Genomic DNA, 7,495 nt, shown 5'->3' with positions numbered 1-7,495 from the left:
TGAGGAGAGTCTCACAATGTATTGAAAATGCTGGCTTTGAGAGGGGGAATTACCTATGAATCTAGGAATTATGCATTTGTAAGCCTCAGGAAGGTCTAATGTCTGAACTTTTAAATATTTCTTCCTTCCTTCCTTCCTTCCTTCCTTCCTTCCTTCCTTCCTTCCTTCCTTCCTTCCTTCCTTCCTTCTCTCCTCTCTCTCTCTGTCTCTCTCTCTTTTTCTTAAAGTTTACTTACTTTGTACCCCTACTCTAGCCTTCTCCCTTGTCTCCTCCCAGTCCCACCCTCCCTCCCTCCTCTCATGCCCTTTCTCTAGTCCTCTGAGAGGGGAGGTCCTCTTCCCCTTCTATGTGACCCTAGCCTATCAGGTCTCATCAGGACTGGCTGCTTTGTCTTCCTCTGTGGCCTGGCAAGGCTGCCCCCATCCCCCAGCCAGCCACTGAGTTCACATGAGAGACAGCCACTGATCCCCTTACTAGGGCACCCACTTAGGAACTGAGCAGCCTATGGGCTTCCTCTGAGCAGTGAGTCTAAGCCCTCTCCATGCATGCTCCTTGGTTGGAGTATTGGTCTCTGCAGGACCCCCTGAGCCCAGGTTTTTGACTCTGTTGGTCTCTATGTGGAATTCCTGTCCCCTCCAGGTCTTTCTCTCTCCCTCTTCTTCCATAAGGTTTCCTGCACTCTGCCCAAAGTTTGGCTGTGAGTCTCAGTATCTGCTTCCATACCCTGTGTGTAGAGTCTTGATTAAACAGTCCATCTTGTCCTCACAAGATTTTACCATAGAAGAAAATGTGTTTATGAAGCTGAATACATAAATCTCCTAATGTCATTTTGTTGGAGAAAGTCTATAAAGAAAAATATAGGGGGAAAAAATAGGATTTATTTTGCACTTTAATCATTACCATAGGACTATCGAGATGCATCAGTGGGCAAAAGTGTTTGCCACACAAGACTGACAACATGAATTTGATCCATGTAATTACCAAAAGTTGTCCTCTGACTTTCAGATGGCTACCAAACACACATTTCCATACCCACATCATAATACATAAATTGCTATAATGCATACCCTGTCGAAATACAAGAAATATATAAATATAACAAAAACGAATCATGCTCACCAGTCAGAGAATGGAGAACTAAATACTACATTATTTTTAGACCGATTGCTAGTCACATACTTAGCATAAATTTATGATAATTTACATAATTACATGCACCTCAAAGTGACTCCTTTTCATTTAAAGCTATGAATCTGGCCATTGGCCCATATCAACAAATGAACTTTCTATGTCATCATTTTCCACCATTTTCACTTTCTCTTAGGCATTTAACCATGAGTTATTTCACAAAGTTGTTCACTTACTATCACTTGTACTGTGTTAAACATTTTTCATGAACTTTTGCACATATTTCTAATTATTTTCTTAAGGCAAATCCAAAATATGGAATTGTGGAGTCAACACACACTCAGTTGCTTTTGATACAGCAAAAGTCCTTGCAGAAATTTCCTGTACAGTTGGCAATGTTGGGAAGTAAATGCTAAGGGCATGCAAAAACAGCTAAGGCTCACCAAGTGGAGCTTCCAGGCTGACACATGACTCAGTACACACCCCTACTGGCTAGAAAATGTTAATTTTCCCCCAGACACAAGTTGAGCATGCCCTGTGATGTAGATGCCCACACCCAACCAAGTAAATATTTTGCCAGAGAAAAGGAAGAACCCCAAGAAAAGAGCTGAGGGCAGGGGAGAGGGCAGTTTCTATCATTCCCGGACTTTCCAGAAGAGCCTCGGGGTATTAAGTATATTTACTCAGCAGACCAAAGGTTTTAATATGTAACTGAGCTCTCGCTCCAATGGTGATAAAACCATGGTAGCTCCCTATTGTAGAGTGGAAAAGTCCCCACAGGCTTTTCTCAAAGCTGCCACAAAGATGCCAGCTAAAAATAGCCATCTGACTGATTAGAATGCAACTTGCTCAGGAATTCTGTTCATCCTTGTCACATGGTCTTTCATAACATGGCACTTCAGGATGGAGCCAAGAAGAACCACTTGATCGTCACCAATGCTATTAGCTAAAAGGCCCACATGTCGATGTGATAGTGTGTGGTTTCGTGACAGTATGTCTCAATACTTTGGTTTTGTACAGGTTAAAGTTTATTGTACGTCTGTGAGGAAGGTTCAGATACCCATTTATTGCATGTTTATCCAGTCTAGACCGTCTAAGACTAATTATTTACATAAGACAATACCGATCTATTCAGAATATCGTGAAAGCCAGGCTTGTTAATGGCACATTGCTTGTTATCCCAGCTATTTTGGAAGCTGAGGCAAGAAGGTCACAAGTCCAGGACCTTCCTGAACTATGGAGTTCATGCCTAAGCCTGGGAAAATTAATGAGATCCTGTCTCAAAACAAAATTTAAAGGATGGCTGGGACTGTACTCAGTGGTAGAACATTTGCCTGGCTTATGTGAGATTCTGCATTCAATTTCCAGTACTTCAAATTACGTGTGTGTGTGCCCTTGTGTGTGTGCATGCATTAAAGTGCATCTGAACACAAAAATCATATACAAATAACTGGTCAAAAAGTTAAGAAGAAGCCAGATGGTGGTCATGTGCACACCTTTAATTCCAGCAGTTGGGAGGCATGGCAGGCAGAACTCTAGTCTGAGGCCAGGTCTACAGAGTGAGTTCCAGGACAGCCAAGGCTACCCAGAGAAACCCTGTCTTGAAAAGCCAAAACAAAACAAAACAGAAAATAAACAAAACAAAACACCACCAACAAAAACCAACTGAGTGGAACATCTTCATAAAAGCTTATCCCCGCATGGTTGGCAGGACATCTCGATAAAGCAGTGCGGTAAAATACTGTGCTCTACAAAGGGCAGGACTATTGCACACATGTACTCATACAGCAGTGGGTACCGGCACAAGATCGAGTGGGCCAAAATGCAGGAGATGAGGGAGATGGTCTCCAGGCTGTGCCCCTTGGTAAGAAGCTATTGGCAGCAGATAGCTGCTGAGGGAGGAGGAAATTACTCTCCTTTGAGGGTGTGACCACCTGTAGGTTTCCAGCATGCCAGCGATGGCCTCATGCCCATCTATATACGGGCATCACTAATTGGGCTTAATCAGTTTTCAAAAAGAAAAAACAGAGAGAGAGATGGAATTAAAGAGGGACGTTGTGGGAAGACAGAGCAAACTGAAGTGGGTGTGCATATGATCATATTTCATTGTATTTACATATACCAAATGATAAAATATATATTAACTTTTGAGAAACACATGCAAAGCTATCCTTTGAAGCACAGCTAGCATAGGAAGCACAATGATTAAAAAATGAATTTTCAATAACGTAGTCATAAAATAATTATAAAGCAACCATAGAGTTGTGTGATTTGTTGCCATTTAATGTCTTTGAAGTACTTATGAGACAAGGACTGTTGTCACATAATAACAGAAGAGTGAGAACCAAGATTATAAACAATGTGTTAAGTCACCATAGAAAATCATACTTACTTACCTTCATGTGTTAACAAAACCTGAAATTCACCAACATTAAAATAGAATTATCCCTCAGTATGGAAAGCTCTTGCCATTTTTTTTCTCTTTTTTCTACATGTTTTTTTTAAGCATGTTGGTAAGCTCATACTTCTTGAGCATGATACTTTTATGATTAGAGAAAGAACAAATAGTTTTCAAAGGCAGATGCAAAAGGAACTCAGGACCTAGTACAGGAAGTAAGTTAAATTTGGAAATATGACCTTGGAAAGCAACTTTTTATTTCCACTTTCAGTAGTTTTCTGGTTTAAAAAAAATGGAGAAGAGAATGTATCCCCTCATAAGGCCGTCCCTCCTCCCCTCCCAGTACCACCCTCCCTCCCCCTTCTTCGCACATGCCCCTCCCCAAGTCCACTGATAGGGGAGGTCCTCCTCTCCTTCCTTCTGATCTTAGTCTATCAGATCACATCAGGAATGGCTGCATTGTCATCTTCTGTGGCCTGGTAAGGCTGCTCCCCCCTCAGCAGGAGGTGATCAAAGAACAGGCCAATCAGTTTATGTCAGAGGCAGTCCCTTCTTCCCATTACTATGTAACCCACTTGAACACTAAACTGCCATGGGCTACATTTGTGCAGGGGTTCTAGGTTATCTCCATGCATGGTACTTGGTTGGAGTATGAGTCTCTGGGAAGACCCCTGTGTTCAAATTTTCTGGTGTTGCTCTCCTTGCGGGGTTCCTGTCCTCTCCAGATCTTACTATTTCCCACTTCTTACATAAGATTCCCTGCACTTTGCCAAACAGTTGGCCATAAGTCTCAGTGTCTGCTTTGATAGTCTGCAGAGCAGAGCCTTGCAGAGGCCCTCTGTGGCAGGTTCCTAGGTTGTTTCCTGTTTTCTTCTTATTCTGATGTCTATCCTCTTTGACTTTCAGGATGGGTATTGAGTGTTTTAGTCAGGGTCCTCTCTCTTAATTAGTTTCTTTAGATGTACAGATTTTAGTAGGTTTATCCTATGTTGTATGTCTATATTAGTGAGTATATACCATGTGTGTCTTTCTGCTTCTGGAATAGCTCACTCAGGATGATCCTTTCCAGGTCCCACCATTTACCTGCAAATTTCATGATTTCCTTATTTTTCATTGCAGAGTAGTACTCCATTGTGAGTATATACCATGTGTGTCTTTCTGCTTCTGGAATAGCTCACTCAGGATGATCCTTTCCAGGTCCCACCATTTACCTGCAAATTTCATGATTTCCTTATTTTTCATTGCAGAGTAGTACTCCATTGTGTAGATGTACCACAACTTCTGCATCCATTCTTCAGTTGAGGGGCATCTGGGCTGTTTCCAGCTTCTGGCTATTACAAATAAAGCTGCCACAAACATGGTTGAGCAAATGTCTTTATTGTGTACTTGAGCCCCTTTTGGATATATGCCTAGGAGTGGTATGGCTGGATTTTAAGGAAGCACTATTCCTAGTTGTCTGAGAATGTGCCAGATTGGTTTCCAGAGTGGTTGTACAAGTTTACATTCCCACCAGCAGTGGATGAGGGTTCCCCTTTCTCCACAACCTCTCCAGCATGTGTTGTCACTTGAGTTTTTCATCTTGGCCATTCTGATGGGTGTAAGGTGAAATCTCAGGGTCATTTTGATTTGTAATTCTCTGATGGCTAATGAGGTTGAGCATTTCTTTAAGTGTTTCTCTGCCATTCGATATTCCTCTAAAGAGAGTTCTCTGTTTAGCTCTGTTCCCCATTTTTTAAGTGAATTACTTGGTTTGCTGTTTTTCAGCTTCTTGGGTTCTTTATATATACTGGATATTAGCCCTCTGTCAGATAAAGGGTTGGTGAAGATTCTTTCCCAGTCTGTAGGCAGTTGTTTTGTTTTGATGATGGTGTCCTTTGCTTTACAGAAGCTTTTCAGTTTCATGAGGTCCCATTTATTGATTGTTGCTCTTAGAGCCTATGCTGTTGGTGTTCTGTTCAGGAAGTTGTCTCCTGTGCCAATGAGTTCAAAGCTCTTCCCCACTTTTTTTCTAACCAATTTAATGTCTCTGGTTTTATGTTGAGGTCTTTGATCCACTTGGACTTCAATTTTGTGCAGGGTAATAAGTATGGATCTATTTTTATTTTTTTACATGTAAACATCCAGTTAGACCAGCACCATTTGTTGAATATGCTGTCTTTTTTCCATTGTATGGTTTTGGCATCTTTGTCAAAGATCAGCTGTTCATAAGCATGTGGGTTTATTTCTGGGTCCTCTGTTCGGTCCCGTTGATCCACCATTCTGTTTCTATGCCAGTACCATGTAGTTTTTATAACTGTTGCTCTATAGTACAACTTAAGATCAGGGATGGAGATACCTCCAGAAAATCTTTTATTGTAGAGGATTCTTTTAGCAATTCTGGGTTTCTTGTTATTCCATATGAAGTTGAGAATTTTTCTTTCCAGGTCTGTAAAGAATTATGTTGGTAATTTGATGGGAATTGCATTGAATTGGTAGATTGCTTTTGGTAAGATGGCCATTTTTACTATGTTAATCCTGCCAAGCCATGAGCATGGGAGATCTTTCCATCTTCTGATATCTTCTTCTATTTCTTTCTTCAGAGACTTGAAATTTTTTTCATACAAGTCTTTGACTTGCTTGGATAGGGTTATTCCAAGGTACTTTATGTCATTTGTGGCTATTGTGAAGGGTGTTGTTTCCCTAATTTCTTTCTCAGCCCTTTTGTCTTTTGTATACAAGAGGGCTACTGATTTTTTTGAGTTAATTTTGTATTCGGCCACTTTGCTGAAGGTGTTTATCAGCTGTAGGAGTTTCCTGGTAGAGTTTTTGGGGTCATTCACATATACTATCATATCATCTGCAAATAATGATAATTTGACTTCTTCCTTTCCAATTTGTATCTCCTTGATCTCCTTCAACTGTCTTATTGCTCTAGCAAGGACTTCCAGAACAATGTTGAAGAGATATGGAGAGAGTGGAAAGCCTTGCCTTTTCCCTGATTTCAGTGGGAATGCTTTAAGTTTCTCTCCATTCAGTTTGATGTTGGCTATAGGTTTGCTGTATATCGCCTTTACTATGTTTAGATATGTGCCTTGTGTCCCTGATCTCTCCAATACTTTAAACATGAATGGATGTTGGATTTTGTCAAATGCTTTTTCAGCATCTAGAGAGATTATCATGTGGTTTTTTTTCTTTCAGTTTGTTAATATGGTGGATCACATTGATGGATTTCCATATATTGAACCACCCCTGCATGCCTGGGATGAAGCCAACTTGGTCATAGTGGATGATATCTTTGATGTGATCTTGTATAAGGTTTGCAAGTATTTTGTTGAGTATGTTTGCATCAATGTTCATAAGGGAGATTGGCCTGAAATTCTCTTTCTTTGTTGGGTCTTTGTGAGGTTTAGGTACCAATGTGACTGGCTTCATAGAATGAGTTTGGTAGTGTTCCTTCTGTTTCTATTTTGTGGAATAGTTTGAAGAGAACTGGAGTTAGCTCTTCTTTGAAGGTCTGGTAGAATTCTGTGCTGAAACCATCTGGTCCTGGACTTTTTTTGGATGGGAGACTTTCGATGACCACTTCTATTTCTTTGGGGGATATAGGGCTATTTAATTGATTTACCTGGTCCTGATTCAGCTTTGGTAAGTTGAATCGATCAAGAAAATTGTCCATTTCATTTAGATTTTCAAATTTTGTGGCATATAGATTTTTGAAGTAAGTCCTAATGATTGTTTGGATTTCCTCAGTGTCTGTGGTTATGTCCCCTGTTTCATTTCTGATTTTGTTGATTTGGATGGTGTCTCTCTGCCTTTTAGTTAGCTTGGCTAAGGGTTTGTCTATCACAGATTTTAGTACCATTATCCTGTATTATATGTCTAATATCCACTTAGAAGTGAGTATATATCGTATGTGTCTTTCTGTTTCTGGGATACTTCACTCAGGATGATTTTTTTCTAGTTCCCATCATTTGCATGCAAATTTCATG

This window comes from Meriones unguiculatus, chromosome 15 (genome assembly GCF_030254825.1).
Source record: "Meriones unguiculatus strain TT.TT164.6M chromosome 15, Bangor_MerUng_6.1, whole genome shotgun sequence".
In the NCBI taxonomy this organism is placed as follows: domain Eukaryota; kingdom Metazoa; phylum Chordata; class Mammalia; order Rodentia; family Muridae; genus Meriones; species Meriones unguiculatus.
Note: the sequence above shows the minus strand (reverse complement) of the source record.